Here is a 17,980-nt window from a genome sequence, read left to right as displayed (position 1 = left end):
GAGACCAGCCTGGGCAATACGGTGAAACCCTGTCTCTACTAAAATACAAAAAAATAATTAGCTGGGCATGGTAGCATGTACGTGTAGTCCCAGCTACTCTCGGGAGGCTGAGGCAGGATAATTGCTTGAACCTGGGAGGCAGAGGTTGCAGTGATCAGGCCACTGCACTCCAGCCTGGGTGACAGAGCGAGACTTCGTCTCACCAAAAAAAAAAAAAAAACAAACAAAAAATTCATGTTCATGCACATGCTCATCACAACACTAACCACAATAACAAAAACATGGACTCAACCTAAATTCCCATCAATAGTAGACTGGACAAGAAAATGTGGTACATATACCCCATAGGATACTATGCAAAAAGAATGAGATCATTTCCTTTGCAGCAACATGGATGGAGCTGGAGGCCATTATTCAAAGCAAACGAACACAAGAGCACAAAACCAAATACCACATGTTCTTACTTATAAGTGGGCACTCAACATTGAGTACATATGGACACAAAGAAGGGAACAACAGACACTGGGGCCTACTTGAGGGTTGAGGGTGGAACAAGGGTGAAGATCAAAAACTGCTTATCCAGTACAATGCTTATTAGCTGGGTGATGAAATAATCTGTACACCAAACCCCTGTGACATCCCGTTTACCCATATAACAAACTGTACATGTACTCCTAAACCTAAAATAAAAGTTAAAAAAAAGGAAAAGACAACCTACAAAATAGAAGAAACTGTTTGCAAATCATATATCTGATGTATCTAAATTCCAGAATACAGAAATCATACATCTGATATGTGTTTAAATTCCAGAATACTACAACTCTACAACAAAAAGGCAAACAATCCAATTAAAAACAAGCAGGGTTGAACAGACATTTCTCCAAAGAAGGTACATAAATGTCCAATAATCCCATGAAAGATGCCCAACATCATTAGTTACTAGAAAAATGCAAATCAAAACCGAAATGTGAACCATTTTACACCTCCATGAATACCAGTATTCATTGCAGTACTTCACAATAGCCCAAAGGCACAAGCAACCCAAATGGCCATCGACAGATGAATGGATAAATCAAATGTGGCGTGTATGTGGAATGAAATGTAATTAGCCATAAAGAGCAATGAAGTTCTACAGGCTACAACATAGATAAACTTTGATAACATTTTTCTAAGCAAAATAAGCCAGACACAAAAGGACAAATATTCTGTGACTCCGTGTATGAAATATCTAAAATGGTCAAATTCATAGAGAGAGAAAATAGATAAGAAGTGACCAGGGGCTGGGGATAGGTATAATGGGGAGTTATTTCTTAAGGGGTAGAGTTTCTGCTTGGAGTGATAAATAAGTTTTGAAAATAGATAGAAGTAATGATTGCACAGCATTGTGAATACAATAACGTCACTGAATTGTGTATCTAAAACTTGCTAAAATGGCAAATTTTATTTCATGTATATTTTACCATAGTAAAAAAGATAGTTTAAAAATGTGGAACTAAAGTTCAAGACAGCAGTAATGAGGAAGGAGGAGGAGAGAGTACACTGAAGAGTGAGAATGTTTTGCTCCTTATTCAGGGAGGATAGGGATATTAAACAAATTTTGGCATTGCCGGAAAATATTTATATAAGAATGTCTGTTCAAATTTTACAGTTAATTACTAAAAGAACATAAATATATTTTCTAGTTTCAAAATGAGCAGAAGAGAAAGAAGAACAGAAAACAACATTTAAAAAAATCTCTGGCTGTAATCCCGGTGCTTTGGGAGGCTGAGGCAGGCAGATCACGAGGTCAATAGACTGAGACTATCCTGGCCAACACAGTGAAATCTCATCTCTACTAAAAATACAAAAATTAGCTGGGTGTGGTGATGTGCACCTGTAGTCCCAGCTACTCAGGAGGCTGAGGCAGGAGAATTGCTTGAACTTGGCAGGTGGAGGTTTCAGTGAGCTGAGATTGCACCACTGCACTCCAACCTGGCGACAGAGCGAGACTCTATGTCAAAAAATAAAGAAAGAAAGAAAGAAAAAAGGAAAAAAAAAAGAATAAAATCTCTGGAGTTTACCAAAGGCTGATGACAGGAAAAGGAGACTATAAGTTAGCTGACTTAGGAAGTGAGACAGGCTCTTGTGAGGGCCACTTCTGATCTTCTGTACCTTACTGTGTGTAACAGAGGGCTGGACACCTGAAAACTATTTTGCCTAGAAATGTCTTCGCCAGCTGGCTTCTGTTAGACTCTCACAGTGAGAGGCATTGGCAAGTGATTGGAAGGTAGAAGGAAGTAAAAAGCTAAAATCCCTCTGCATTCGTCCGTTTTTTATGCTGCTGATAAAGACATACCCAAGACTGGGTAATTTATGAAGAAAAAGAGGTTAAATGGACTCACAGTTCCATGTAGCTGGAGAGACCTCACAATCACGGTGGAAGAGCAAGGGACATCTTACATGGTGGCAGGCAAGAAAGAATGAGAGCCAAGTGAAAGGGGAAACCCCTTATAAAATCATCAGATCTCGTGAGATGTATTCACTACCAGGAGAACAGTATGGGGGAAACTGCCCCTATGATTCAATTATCTCCAACAGGGTCCCTCCCACAACAGGTGGAAATTATGGGAGCTACAATTCAATCTGAGATTTGGGTGGGGACACAGCCAAACCATATCACTCATACCCTTTTAAAGTTTTTGGTGGGGGGGAGTGGGGGTGCTAATACTGTGACTCCTTTAGCAGCAGTCACAAAAAGTGATGTGGAGCACTTGGTTCCTGCAGCATGTTTCCAGCAGCAGCACAGGTTTTGTGGGTCATAGCAAAGCAGCAGTAGCAGCAGTCCTGGCAGCACAGTGTCCTGCCTCTATCTGTCCCAGCTATCCATCTTCTGTGACATCTGCAGGTAGCTTTGGGCCCCAAGGTTCCCACACTATCAGGAAAATGGGCCAGAGATTTCTGCAAGGCAGCTTCAGCAGTGGTTCCACATAGGAGTAGCAGCAGTGGGGCTCCAGCAGCTCCAGGTGGGCAGGGACCATGGCTGTAGGTGACACTATATCCCTTCTGCTCCTCTAGCCTAGGATGGTGGTTGCTTACTGCAGATACCAATCAAGGAAGTTTACTTTTCTCTTTTGGCTATTCCAGGCTTTCTGACCCTTTTGTAACTATACTCTGTATTAAATTTCCTCCAATTGAAATAGCAGTTGAAGTTTCTGTTACCTTAACTAAACAATGATACATGATGGAAGGGCAGTACTTCAGAAACCAAACTAGTTTTCCTTTTATCTTTGTTTCCAGACTGACTCATATGTAATATAATTTAGTATTATTTATTTTTGATATCATATATGTAGAATACTTTCTCTCATTGATTTCATACATGATATAAAATGCAAAAAAGTTGCATGATAAAAGATATCTTAAATCAAAATAAGAACATAAATCAAGAAAGAAATATAAATTTGTATTTCATAGTTTGATATATTAAAGTACACTAAGTCTTCTTGGGAATTAATGGATGGTGTATAAGTAATAACATGACTTAAATCAAGATAAGAATCACGTGATAAGCCAGTACATTTTCTTTCTCCTGACAACTCTTTTTTTTGGCACATATAGAGAAAAAATTGTAATTTTACTTTAGAAAATCTCTTCTAATATTGTTTACTGGATTCCAACTTACACATTGTAATATTTTCATGACTTGTCACAATGAACCCATTAATAGGTATGACATTTCCTGATTATGTTTGAACTATGATAACATATTTCTCCAATGAGTTGCAAGGAATCAAGATGTGATTCATTAAGCATGCTTATGAGTTTTTCACATAATTACAAAGAGAAACCACCCACGTGAAAATAAAAACACAATTTTAGGCACAGGAGAAAAGCTTAACTTCTATGAATATTAGCTCCAGTGAAAGATGGAATACACCAAGAGAGAAATATACTGGGTGGACACAGCATTATGGAAGAGAATGTGCCTCCCTAGTTTTGTGCATTTCCGTGCACTCTCGTAGCTAAGTTCCCCACACCCAGAAATAATAGATGATGGTATCAGAAAGGTCTTTAATCCAGAATTTTCCAAGTATGACTAAAAGATTTGTTGTGAAAGGTTGAGATTCTAATCGGAATGGGAACTGTATATCTTACTACACATTAAATTAGGCACTAATAAATATATATATACATACATAATTAGATTTTGAAATGGAATTTCTGTTTTTCGCTTCTTTATATGTGGCTCCTCCCCTTCTGGATCAGCGCAGATTGCCTTAAGTGGTGTAGCATAGCGGAGTGTAGGCTCTGGATGCAAACTGCCTGGCTTCATTGCCTGGTTTCATCACTAACTGTGTGGTCCTGCATGAGTTACTTAATCTCTCTGTACCTCGGTATCCTCATTTGTTCAATGTTGTGAGTATAAAATGAATAATACATACAACTACTTAGCAAGATGTCTACATCAGTTGCAGACTATTTCCAAGCAGCACATTACCATATTAGGATGGTTATAGCTGAAATGCAAAGAGAACAAAAGAGTCAAAGTCACCCCCTCACCCTTTAAAATAGGCTCTTGACGTCCATTTCCCAGATTATATTACTAAAATATGGGCTTTCAGTAGCAAAGGACAAACACTTGAAAACAGTTTTCTAAATTCCAGATTTTTCCCTTTAAACATCAAGAACAAAAGTATAGAGAATTGAACATGACATTTTTACTATAAACTGTAAAATAGGAAGGATAGCTTCGGGACAATTTCCTGCCAAACAGGAATTAGATAAAAGCTTTCCTCAGCTAGAGGAAACATTGGAACAAGAAAGAAAGAAACACATTCAGGCTTAGAAGCTCACTCCCACATCTTTGATAATTTCAGGGAGAAGGGGCATGTTCTCTGTTCCCTTCCGGGAGGCAAAGCTTCATTATGCTCTCCAAATGGGATGCCCAAAATGTTTTATCCAAAGGTTTTGGATTTTTCAGGCAGAAAGAGGGCTTGAGATAGTGTCTTCCACTACATCTCAGAGTTATGAAAGACCTGGTGTAAAGAAAATCAAGAAATTGCTTCATGCCTTAATGGAACATGTGGATTTGCAAAGAAGGTTGGTAAATCATAGGAGACCTAGGGTTGACATGAGCAAATACAACCTGTAGATATCAAGGCTATGCTATGGGTTTTGGGTACCAGCAAGGATACTTGTAGGTGTGCAAAGGCAAGATGGGACCACTTTACGTTAGATGTAGATACAGAAAGAACTAAGGTGGCCAAAAAGACTCATGGGAAGAGTAATACAGTCCATTGGAACCTGAGGAGAGCCCTTGTAAAATACATTCTCGCGCGACCTCTGTCGTGATACTCTGCTAGCAATTTTTTACTCTCAAAAGCTTTCTCATGGAGGAGTAAGGCAAGAGGCAAGCATATAAGAAATGTGTGTATGTACTGTTGCTACAGAGTTTGATAAAGGACTTGTCTGAGTTTTGTATCTCTATTAACAAAATAATTACCTTGAGATCTTTTCCAATCAGATGTGGCTGAGTTACCTGGAGAAGGCTGCATTACATTTTTAAAAGAAGGCTCAGAGAATAAGTTGAATGCAGTAGGGAGAAATATGGAAAATTGCATATTCCCACATCTGACTCATAATGGATAATTTCAAACCTTCTATAAATAAAAGTTTTACAAACACTGCACAACACATACTTCTAAGCCCTCTACACTAAGACTTGTATATGTGAAGGATAGAAAAAGACAGGGGTCCTCTTCTGGGGTGCTTCTCCTCTTTCATATGCATTGTCTCTGCTCTGCAGTTTCTCTTCTTGTTTCCACAGTTTTTTTCCACAAGCTGTGTAAGGATGAAACATAACTTCACTTCAAAAACATTCTAAATTCCTAGTTATCACATTTGCAACTCAGTGCTGCCTTCCTGCCTGCATGATGTTTCTATTTATGCTGTTGATCTCAATTATGTTCTCTTATCCTTGCTTTTTAGATATCCTGATGATTTCCGTGATTCTCGTAGGTTCTGCAGCTCTCTTTATCACATAGGCATCCTTAATTTAACATTTTCCTCCTCTGCTTCTGTATTTGTCCTGCTGCACAATCAGCATTCTGGATGATGCATCAGTAGGAGGGTCATTGAAAATCACCTCTGGCAGGATGAGTCACTCTGTGCTTAGAGTTGAGCTGAACAGCGATTCCTCATTCCAGAGCAAGGCAGCATTTCGTTTTTAACCATAAATGTTCCGTTGCCAGCAGCAGCTAGAAGATGTTACTTTTTAAACATTTCCCATCTATAATAATATTGTATAGGCAGCAAGAATTCTGTATGTTGGCCGGGTGCGGTGGCTCACGCTTGTAATCCCAGCACTTTGGGAGGCCGAGGCGGGCGGATCACGAGGTCAGGAGATCGAGACCACGGTGAAACCCCGTCTCTACTAAAAATACAAAAAAATTAGCCGGGCGTGGTGGCGGGCGTCTGTAGTCCCAGCTACTCGGAGAGGCTGAGGCAGGAGAATGGCGTGAACCCGGGAGGCGGAGCTTGCAGTGAGCCGAGATTGCGCCACTGCACTCCTGGGCGACAGAGCGAGACTCCGTCTCAAAAAAAAAAAAAAAAAAAAAATTCTGTATGTCCCCAGCTAAGGACATATTAAAGAGATAATTATTTTTTTCAATGATGATACTTTCATGAAGATTGAAATGCCATTTTCTTGTGCACTATTATCCTATAACCAAACACCTATTACTTGTGATTGTATTCCATTTTCAACAAGTTTGAGTGGATTCGAAATGTATGGACCCTATGTCACTGAAAAAGTTAATTTTCCTTCTTGAGGAAAGATAATCACAGAAGAACCAAATTTAAGTTTCACATGCCAATTTTGATTACCTTTCTATAAGTAGTTAGAATGTTATTTTTTAAGCTACAGAGCAATTAATGACTAGAACTGCAGGAAGTATTTAATTGGGTATTGATTTAAAGCCAAGCTGTTGTTTGGCTGAAGCATTGCATTATAATTAATGGACCTTAACCAGACTTTAATTTTGCTACACTATATTTGATTTTCAAGCGTTGTAATAGCAACCTTCAAACAATGTATAGAGCAAGGCTTGTACTATTCCTATTAAAGTTTTAAAGTTTTGACTGAATTTTTAACATACCCTAAAGACTTCTGGCTTTTGATAGTAACTTCAAAGTTTGCTGCATTGTGAAAACGGTACACTCCAGATTAAATTCTCCCATTGACATATTGTCAGTTAGTCAATGAATTCATTCATAGTTTCATACATGATAATTTTAGCAGTGGCAGGGTTTACTGAGGAGGACTGTGCCTTTTTCCCCTGCAGTTCTGTAGCCAAATAGATTCTCATTTGTTTGGAATGGTACAGCTAAACACTTACTTGAGGGGCAGAAGATGGGGGCAAAATGCCTTTCAAAGACTCATCCATAATAACATTCAATGACTGATTAGTCTCTGTAGAATGGAAGAAATATATGAGTTTGTAATTTTTAAAATGGCCATCTGGCCACTGTTTGATTTGGTATATTACTTTAAATTCAAGCCTTGCTATGTTTAAGATGACTACTTAAAATTTTATATTTGGAGGATTCAATTAAATACGTATCAAGTTCACAGCATCATTAAGATCCATAAGGATACAAAAATGAACAAAACATGCATGTTACATGTAACAAAACGTGGATTACAGCCTACTTTGAACACAATACTGCAGAAATAACTAAACCACAAGGCAATACATGCTGTACATAATGTACTAATTAAATCTTTTTACAAAACTTACTAAAATTCTCAATCATCTCTTTTTTAATGTAAATTTTATTCTGTATATATAAGGTATACAACAGGGCTCCCCAACCCCTGAGCTGTGGACAAGTAGCTATACGTGGCCTGTTAGTAACAGGGCCGAACAGCAGGAGGTGAGCAGCAAGTGAGCATTACTGCCTGTGCTCCACCTCCTGTCAGATCAGCAGCAGCATTAGATTCTCACAGGAGATGAACCCTATTGTGAACTGCCCCAGTGAGAGATCTAGGTTGTGTGTGTGCTCCTTATGAGAAGCTAACTAATGCCTGGCGTTCTGAGGTGGAACAGTTTCATCCCAAAACTATACTGCCCCCACCCCAGGTCCGCGGCAAATCTGTCTTCCAGGAAACTGGTTCCTGGTGCCAAAGAGATTGAGGACTACTGGTATACAGCATTATTTTATAAGACAAATATATGTGTGTGTGTGTGTGTGTGTGTGTGTGTGTATACACACACACACCTTTACATATGTAGTGACCATTATATATGTAAATATATATGTAAATTTACATGTATATTTAAAATGGTCACTATACTGGAACAAATTTGCATATCTATCATCTCACGTAGTTACCCACTTTCTCCTCACTGTGATAAGAACAGTCATTGAGCAAAAATCCTGAATACAATTCACTATTATTAACTGCAGTCCTCATTGGATCTTTTGATTTCTTCCTGCTACATATTTGCTACTTTGCATCCTTTGACCTTTATCTCCTCATTTCCTCTTTCCTCTGACCCTGGTAACACTGTTTTATTATCTAGCTCAATATGTTTGATTTTTTTTTTTTTTTAGATTCCACATGTGAGATCATGTAATATTTTTCTGTCTGTATCTGGCGTATTTTATTTACCCTGATGTCTTCTAGGTCTATTCACGTTGCAGCAAATGACCAGTGTGTCAGTCTTTAAGGCTGAATGTGTGTGTGTGTGTGTGTATTCATGCGCGCGCATGCCATTCATTGTCCTACTTACAAGTGTTTACTTTTCTTCCCAGCTGCTATTACAGCCAAATATCCTTAATTTCAAGTCTTATCAATGTTAACTAATAGTTGCTACGAAAGATTCTATGGTATAAAAGTTTCGGTCTCCTCCATCTTATTTTGCTATTCTAACATATGAGTGTAGCTGCTTGTTTTTTGCTGTGGGATGGTTTGGGAATTTGTTGTAATTCCCATAGCAATTTCAAGTCTGGCAATTGGTGCTTCCTTTTCAAAGTGTGGAACAGCTACTTTGTGTCAGCTCCTGGGAGAGCTCACACACTGGGGAAACAGCAGTGGAACACTTGCAGGAAGGGTTATACTGGCTGAATTTTAAAACACTTCAATGGATTCAAGACTCCAGTACATTTTATTGATTGTGTAGCTCAGAGCGTAATTGGTTGAATCTCTCAGGAAGTAGATGTTCAGGATTAACCATGCGGTATTTAGATATGAGTCACTAAGTGACCTTTAATTTACTCTGCGTCTTCAAAATCAGGCGGCGTGCAGAAAAATGAGGCAGTAGATTGTAGATTTATTTCCATTTCCGATCAACTCAGTCACTTGCTGGTAAAACAGCATAGCAATGTTGCATGCTTATATATAGAACTTATATAACTATATTGATTTTGGTCACTGATCAGCACATTTTAGGAGGTGTACCTGTGTGGGAATATGTATGAACTGATTGAAAAGGGTATTTATCACTTCGTGAATGTTTTTCATATGTAACAAAGTATGAATGGCATTTAACATTTGCAGAATTTTCAGTTGTCTTAGAGAATTATGCTTTTCCCTCTTTGCATGCTGATGTTTATTCACTTGCACTTTATTGAAAATATTTGATAGTTCAAAACCTTTTTGAGTATGTGTGCTTGTGTGACTCAACCTGGTATTTCAGTAATGTTATAGAAAAACCATTTTATCAAATATTATCAGCATATTAGTTCCAACAGAACTGTGCCTTTTATTTTGATATTGAAATATTTTCACTGTGAACACAAAGGACTACTAAAAATATATTAATAGTTATATTGTAGTAGCAGAGGAATTCTGGACTGTGACCTTCTTTCTGTATCAGTGAATTAGTGATTGGGAAGCAAATAATCAAGACATGTACTATTACAGGCTGTACATGGGTTCCTCTGAGAAAGGAGGTGGGCACATAGGCCTGAAAGTGCTAATGGATTATTTACTCACCACTTAGGACACATGCTGGGTAAATGAAGTAAAGGGTGGGGTATCTTGTTCAATATATGAATAAATAGATAAGTGAATGAATAACAAAATAAAAAAATAGCCAGTACTATTATTGACCACCATGATTAAGTTGTATTTTCTGTTACCCACCTATGTTTTCTCAGTTTTTTTTTTATAGCAGAATGGGGAAACACAACCCAAGCAGATACATCTAAGTAACAATAGCAATGATGTCAAAAAGAGTGCCTGAATACTTAGGTTGGAGGTCCTGGACGTGCAACTGAAGCCTCGCCTTTGCTGTGGCCAGGAATCTGCAGTGATTGAGAGCACAGACTGCATCTAAAATTCCACCTTTCAAAGTTCAGCATATTACTTTTTTTTGATAAGCACCTATATAGGCAAGAAACTTAAGCTCACTATCCTTCAATTTCCTCATCCGTATAAAGTGCATAATAATTGTCCCTATCCCATAGGAATGGCTTGGATATTAATGAAATAATATATGCAAAATATTTAAGACAGTTTTTGGCAAATTTGAAGTATCAGCAATCATTATTATAATAATTATTCCTTCTATGGAATCTTGAATGTTTTGTCCATTTTCTTTCGTAGCCTTTAAAACTTGCTTTTCTATAACTGATGTTCTGCATTTATATCTCTGATCACTGGGGTTGTCTGCTGTGTTACTCTGACAGTCATGCTGACCTGAACCACACTCCTGTTCTCTTGTGTTCCAACCCTGATATTGTTCTCCCTTTCCCTGTGTGGTCCTTGTCATTCTTCCTCTGAAATTTCTAGTAGAAGGAAAGAAAGGATGTTCCTATCCATTCTTAAGGTAAGTCTGGCTTTCTCTGTTTCTTGATATTAAAACAATGCTTATAGTCCTTCCCTTTCTCTTGTACTCACAAGAGATTTTTCTAGGAACTAGTTGGGAAACAATAAATGTGGGTGCTTGGAATACTGTACTCTAAAATACCTCTCACTCTGCTAGTAGTCATCTAGTGGCCCAGATCAGAGCTCAGCCTCTGTCTTCTACTTCTGGTGTCTTTGCTGATCACTCAAACAACACCTTAAAGTTAACTGAATATCATCCCCAAATCTCTTATTTGATATTTCTAATTTTGATGCTATAGACACCAAATAGTACTTCAAAAAAATCTCTTTATCATTTCTCTAAAGTTGCTACTTGCTGCTTCTATTACATGTTTACAGGAAGCCAAGTAGAGAGGTTGCAGGATAAATGCAAAGACAGACAAGTGGGTATAGCAGGGCTATGCAAATGAAGAAGTCTCAAAGCCAAAGCAAATCAGTAGGACTCTATTGTGTTACCAATAGGTAGAACAGAGTAAAGGCAAACAACTTGAAGGTCCAAGGACATGTTTTACATGATGATTTTGTTCAACCGAACCCTGTTTCCTTGACCCTTGAAGTTAGAAATGGTTTAGAAGAATGTCACACTGAAGCAGGACGAAGCCCAGCTGCTTGTGTCTGCTTCCGCCGACCCATTCCTCTCAACGTCCAGCTGCTTGTGGCTCTGCCTGCTAGCGTCTCGGGGTTTTCATGGGTACAGGATGGGGGCATGGCAGGCCAGAGTGGTCTTGGCAAACGTAACATTTCCACGCCAAAGCAGGAGTGCTTGTCCTCACCTAGGTTCGTGGGCACAGGCCTGGGGTGGAGCCTAGCCAGGGACCACATTCTTCCCTTCTCAGCACTTCCCTGCCCCACTCCTGTATCAATACTAAAAAGATATTATAATAATTTTCCTTTACACATATATTTTATTTCTCTATAGAAGACTTGTGTTTTTGACTATTCATGAGTCATTTTGAAGAGGCTGAGTGTAAATCTAGTTAGTGACCAGACAGGGGAAAATGCTGCTTATTTTTTAAAATAAAAATCTAATGGAGTGAATTAAGAGGACAATTCATTACTCTCTCATGAGAGATTTCAGAAAAACATTGCCACGATTCAGCAGAGTCGATTTGAGGATTGTTAAGGAATATGTGAAAGAATGAAATTCACAGATAGAAATGATAAAAAGTAAAAGCATGTCCTGAAAACTACAATACTTCTTGTTCTTAAAAGGGATATGAGAATATGAAATAAAGTGATGACTTTTAAAGCAGATGTACAACACTGTGTATGCCATTCTGTTGGTATAAATCATAAAAATGCTTCACAATGTAAATGCTTAGGATACTTGTATTGAATTACTGCAACAAAAATAACGTGAGATGAAAGAAAGGCATCCATATATGTGCTAATTAAGAAATGGCAACACACTGTAACTACTGCACAAACCATAAAATATTCAGTTCATGTTTGTTGAGAATCTAGAGAGGTTCTGTTTTAGCTTTATAGGTGCAATTTGGCTGGAAAAGAGGTGTATGTGAAGCAGATTGTTAAATGCTCTTTTACCGTTACTTGTTGTTTAACAAGGTGCTCCAGTGTGATGAAAGGGAAAGACAACTTGGACTTGAAACACTCCTTTAAATCACTTTTATGAGTTTCAAGAAGGATATTGACCCCTCCTCTCCGAAAAAGTGTCTTTGCTTTGCAAATCACTTTGAGGAGTATAAAGTCTATTCTACAGGTATTGATCAAAGTGATGTGGCTGAATAGTTGAAATGGTTGGCTCTAAGTTTGGTAGTGCCTACTTTTTTATTTGCATGTTAAATTCAGAATGAAAGTAATGAGACTCATAACTCATTCCTTAATTGGTCTTAAAAGTATCCGACCGAATTTTGTTTTTTCTACGTCTACACATGAGGCTACATAACAATACGTAACTAAAATAGTTATTTCCATGATCAAGTGTTAGTTAATTGAAATGATCTGACAAACAATACTATATAGTTTCTTGTTTGTTTTATTTTGAATGTCAAATTTGTTTAATTTATTTTTAGATGTCAATATTTTCAGTCTTTGAACCAGACTTATGTTCTAAATTTTTGGACCTATGGACTTTACATTTTCTAAGTAGTGTGCCTAAATTACTTCTGCTTCTATAACTTTGTAGATAAAAACATTTGCTTGTTAATGTCTTCACATTCCATGCTGATCACACAGGCTCTCTTGCTATCAAGTTGGTAATGACATATTGAAAATGGGTCAGAGTCCTATGCTGATAATAGCCATTTTGGGAACTCCACACCTCTTCACCCACTGGCCACTCCCTTTGTAGCCTCAGTCCTATAATGATCTGGGCAATTTTAGCTGAGTGCTAATGACTCTATGGATCAATTGCTTTAACTTGGTTTCCTCACTACAGCAGAGATCTTCGTCCTGGTAAAATTACTAGTATGGGTCTAAGATTGCCTGGATAGTGTTGAAGGTTTTGCACAAAGCTAGTGCTCTGGCTAAAAAAAGTTTCTGAAGGCATGCGAGTGGAAGCATTTTATATGAGAGAAGAGCGTATTTTGTGTCCTAATGATAGAGGCAGGAGACAGCCAAATGTTGCCCAAGTCATTCATTGTGCACAGGCAGCTTGCCTAAACATGCCCATGGTGAAAAATTCTGTGCCTTAACACATGCTCAGTAAGGGAAATAAATCAATGTAGAGTGGCTCAGACTAAGGGCCCACGTGTGCACTGGGAGAATGGGGTGGAGCCACCAGGAATTCACACTTCATGCAGGGCAGGAGCTGGGCCTCTTCAGGTCCTGTGTGGTGGCCTGGTATTCAAGTCTTGTGAGGTGGAAAACCTGTGTGCAGGACTCCTCTTTTTGTTGAGAGTTTTCCTTTTCACTTAATAAATTGCATCCCCCTCACCTTTCAATGTGTCCGTGTGCCTAATTCTTTCTGGTTGTGAGAAAAGAACCCGGATTTTAGCTGAACTAAGGAGAGAAAAATCCTGCATCATGAATTATAAATTTGCTATTAGAATTTACCAAGGCTGGAAAAGGCATATAGTTTCAGCTCTTCACTTGAAAGAATCCAGGCTTACTCAAGCTGCCTGGAAATATATTTGGAGTCCAGAGTGTAAGCATTTCTTTACTCTTTCTTTCAGATCACATTTAGTCAGTGTAGAGACTACTTTTTGAAGTAGCGCTAGAAGTATCTTTTTTGACTCCTTCTTTGTTCCTTTTTTATGTCTCCCTTCCTGAGGGGCCTGTTTCATTCTGCCCATTCCCTTTGTAATTAAACCAGCTTGTCTCATTTTTTTGTTGATGTCTTCCCAGGAATGGGCATCAGCAATCTCACTTGGCTCTGAATGTTACATTCTTCAGAGTGGAGTTTTAATGACACTGGGGTGGCTTTATAATGTGTCGACTTTGTAAGGGTGAACTAATTTTCTGAAATTTCCTTTCCTGCATGTTTCTGGTTATGATAAGATCAAGATATATTCTTGTGAGAGATTTAGAGACTGCGAATGAAGCATTAACCACTCTGTAGCTCACATATGTTACTGACAAGTTACTGACATGTCTCATATATTGGTGTGAAGCATTAGTGAGGCTGGCAATTGCTTTGTCTTCTGCCAGATTCTTCTTTAGCTTCTCTGACTCCTGGGTGTATGTGCTTAGCTCCATGAAGGTGGGCCCTTGCCTCTGCAGGACACTTTTTTCACCAAGGTCATACACACAAAAAGGACTGACAGGTCTCAGTTTGTCCTTGTGGGCTCCAGCTCATACTTGTGAGTTCCAGGTGGTTCTTTCTTTCTACCACATTAGGTCCATCTTTCCTTCCCAATTGCTTGTGTAGTGGACTTCAAGGTTTAGAATTAAATGCAAAGACAATTGCTTAATCAGCTCCCCAGATTTCATACTAGTTTGGTGGCAGAAATAGTTCTAGAAGAACATAATTTTAAGAGTGATTAATCTGAATTTGTTCTGGGTTTTCTGAAATTAGTTCTTTGATCTGATTACGTATGAAGGTCATTATATGTTTCCAGTGGTAGAGAGGGCTAGACTATGTCATGCAATGGAAAAGCAGTTACATAAATTATCACTTTTAGATACTTGTAATCAAGTACTTACAGATTGCCAGGCTCTGGTGACCGTGTATTTGCTGTCATAAAAGCTTTTACTAAAAAACTGAGTGTAATGGCGTTGGTTGGTTGCTTATAACTATGCTGGAGACCTTGGGGGGAAAATACATGACAGGTGCAGAACTTTACATTTCCAGCTCAAAGTCTGCACAAGGGACTGGAAAGCTTCTATGATTCCTCTATGTTTTGTAGTTATAGAGCTGAGATTTGTGAAAATCAAAATCAAGTTTTAATCTTGAGCATGACTGAATTGCAATGCAAATGATTCCCCAACCACATAAGGTCTCCTGTTAAAGTTAAGGCATTGATTAGGGAAGGAGTGGGTTTGTGAAAATAGGGGTAGGGACATATGAGCAGATTTGAGGATGCTGGAGTGCTTGATCCCCTATATTTCCCTAAGCCTTGTTTGTCAGTTGAAGCAGCCCTTCTATTCTTGCTTGAGGTGTTTAGCCTCTCCTTGTCTGAAGAACCTGTAAGGGCTTCCCCTGGGTGGGTTGACTTGCAAGGCACTGCTGATCCTTCTCAGGATATACCTCCATATCCTCTCCTTGCTTCTAGACCTAGAACCAAACTCAAGTCCCAGTAGACACCAGTGGGTATGGTAAAAGCATAACCTTTGAAGAGGTATAATACAGACAGAAAGAATTGCACGTTTTTTCCAATTTATAGTGACAAAAATCAGGAGAATATCTGTGGGAAAGGAACTTTAAGGAAGAAATATTAAATTGGGTCAGGGAACTTAATGATATGAACCCACTTAGCAAAAATTCCAAATTTAATGTCTTAGCTTGAGAGCAGCTAGAAATTGTTCTAACCCCTTGGTTGGCTGCTTGACTGATATATAGATCTAAATGCAGCTACACTAAGTAACATTAAATACCCAAATCTTCTTCATACATAGAAGAACAAGGAATTCAAAGGCTTATGAAAATTGAAATGCTAGAGTGGATTTATCATGTAAGATCTGCTTACCATCCTGGGATGGTCCAGAGGATACTCTCTTCCACATGGCTTTGATAAATATATTCTTGGAGAGTTCTGTGATGGTGCTTCTCTGCAAACCAGATCTTACCATGGGACTGCTGCCATCAGACTGGGATTCCTAGAAGTAATGAGGATGATGAGGTTTCATGGTGGCAGGGGACAAATGGAAGCACTTAATTGACAAAGACAAAGTGGGCATGCTTATCACAATAGACAGCAGAGCCAAAGTCATAATCAGAAGAGTATAGCTCAAAGCTCTTTGGCATTAACTAATTAACTTTGGTGTTCCATAAACTAAAATAGAGTGCATTCTCATTATTCATTAATTCTGTATTTGCAAATTCACCTACTTGCTAAAGTTTATGTAACATCAAAATTAACACTGGCACTGCTTTTGAGGTCATTCGTGGACATAAATGTGTGCAGAGTGGCAAAAAAAATTGATTCACAGACACATGTATTCCCAGTTGAGGTCAAAGAAGGCCTAGCTATGCCTTCTTGTCTCAACTCTCATACTGTAAACAAGTGATCTTTTCATGGTCTGTGTAGCGGCACATTTTCTGCATTTTTGTGCTTTTTGTTAATGATTGATTTTGCTGTTTAAATGGCCCCCATCATAGTACTAAAGTGCTGTGTAGTGTTCCTTAGTGCAGGAAGGCTGTGCTGTGCCTTACAGAAAAAATACATATGTTAGATAAGCTCTGCTCAGGAATGAGTTGTAATGCTCTTGGCCAATAGGCCAAGTATCTTTAAACAGAAACGCACATAAAATAAGGTTTATATTGATCAATTGATAAAAAGTTGTGACCAGAGGTTTGCAGGAACCTAATGCTCTATTTCTCCTAAGAGCAATGGTCCAGTCTTTGCTAATTCAATATTCATGATGACTTTATAGAACATAACTGCTGTGAATAACAAGAATCCACTGTAGGTGGTACTGAAGTCTTGATTTTGAAAGCAGAAAAGCTCTAAGTCCAGTGAACTTGATTTATGAAAACAGAGCCACAGCTTCTTAATCATTTCCCAAACTTGAGCCACTTTACGTACTCAGATCCCCTTGAATGGAAGGAAAGCTGGGTCCTCTTGAGGAAAGATCTTGCTACACTGCCACAAATATATCATGCTAATCACTGCCCAGCATTGCTCCATGGGACTTGCATCCATTGACCAGGGTTTTTGCATATTTTAAGGGAATTACTGGACACTGGCTCTGAAATCACATTAAATCCCGGAAATCCAAGATGTCACTGTGGTCCACCAGTCAAATAAGGGGCTTTTGGAGGTCAGGTGATCAATGGATTTTGGCTTAGTTTCTCACACAGTGGACCCAGTTGGTCCCCAAACATCCTCTGTCATCATTTACCCACTTCTGAAATGCATAATTGGAAGAGACATACCCAAGAACTTGTTTCCTGACCTGTGAAGAGAGGTAAGTCACTAGAACTGCCTCTTCATGAATTGGGTGTAAACTAAGTGAAATACTACATTCCTGGAAGCACTACAGACATTAGTGGCATGAACAAGGACTTGAAAGATGTAGCGGTTATGATTCCCACCACATCATCAGTGGACTGGCTTATTTGGCCTATGCAGAAGACAGATGGATCTCAGAGAATGACAGTGAATTAAGTAAACTTAATTGAATGGAAACTCAAATTGCAGCTGCTGTTTCATTTCTGGAGCAAAGCAACACATCCCCTGCTCTCTGGTATATAGCTACTGACCTGCATAAAGACTATAAAAAACAGTGTATTTTCATCTGGCAAGGCCAATAGTACACTGTGTCCTACTTCAGGGATATAGCAGCTCCCCAGCAAAAAGTTATAATCTCTAGCCCAGGAATCCTGATCACAGTTCCCTTCCACAAGAGAACATATGCATCCATTATATCAATTATATAATTCTAATTGGGTCAGGTATGAAGGAGCACATCGGTAGGACACTTACATGCCAGATGATGAGAAATAAATCTCACAAAAAATTAGTATGCTAGCTTGGCAAAATTTCCAGTTATTCAGTGGTATGGGCC

Source organism: Hylobates moloch, unplaced genomic scaffold (genome assembly GCF_009828535.3).
Source record: "Hylobates moloch isolate HMO894 unplaced genomic scaffold, HMol_V3 SCAFFOLD_3, whole genome shotgun sequence".
In the NCBI taxonomy this organism is placed as follows: domain Eukaryota; kingdom Metazoa; phylum Chordata; class Mammalia; order Primates; family Hylobatidae; genus Hylobates; species Hylobates moloch.
Note: the sequence above shows the minus strand (reverse complement) of the source record.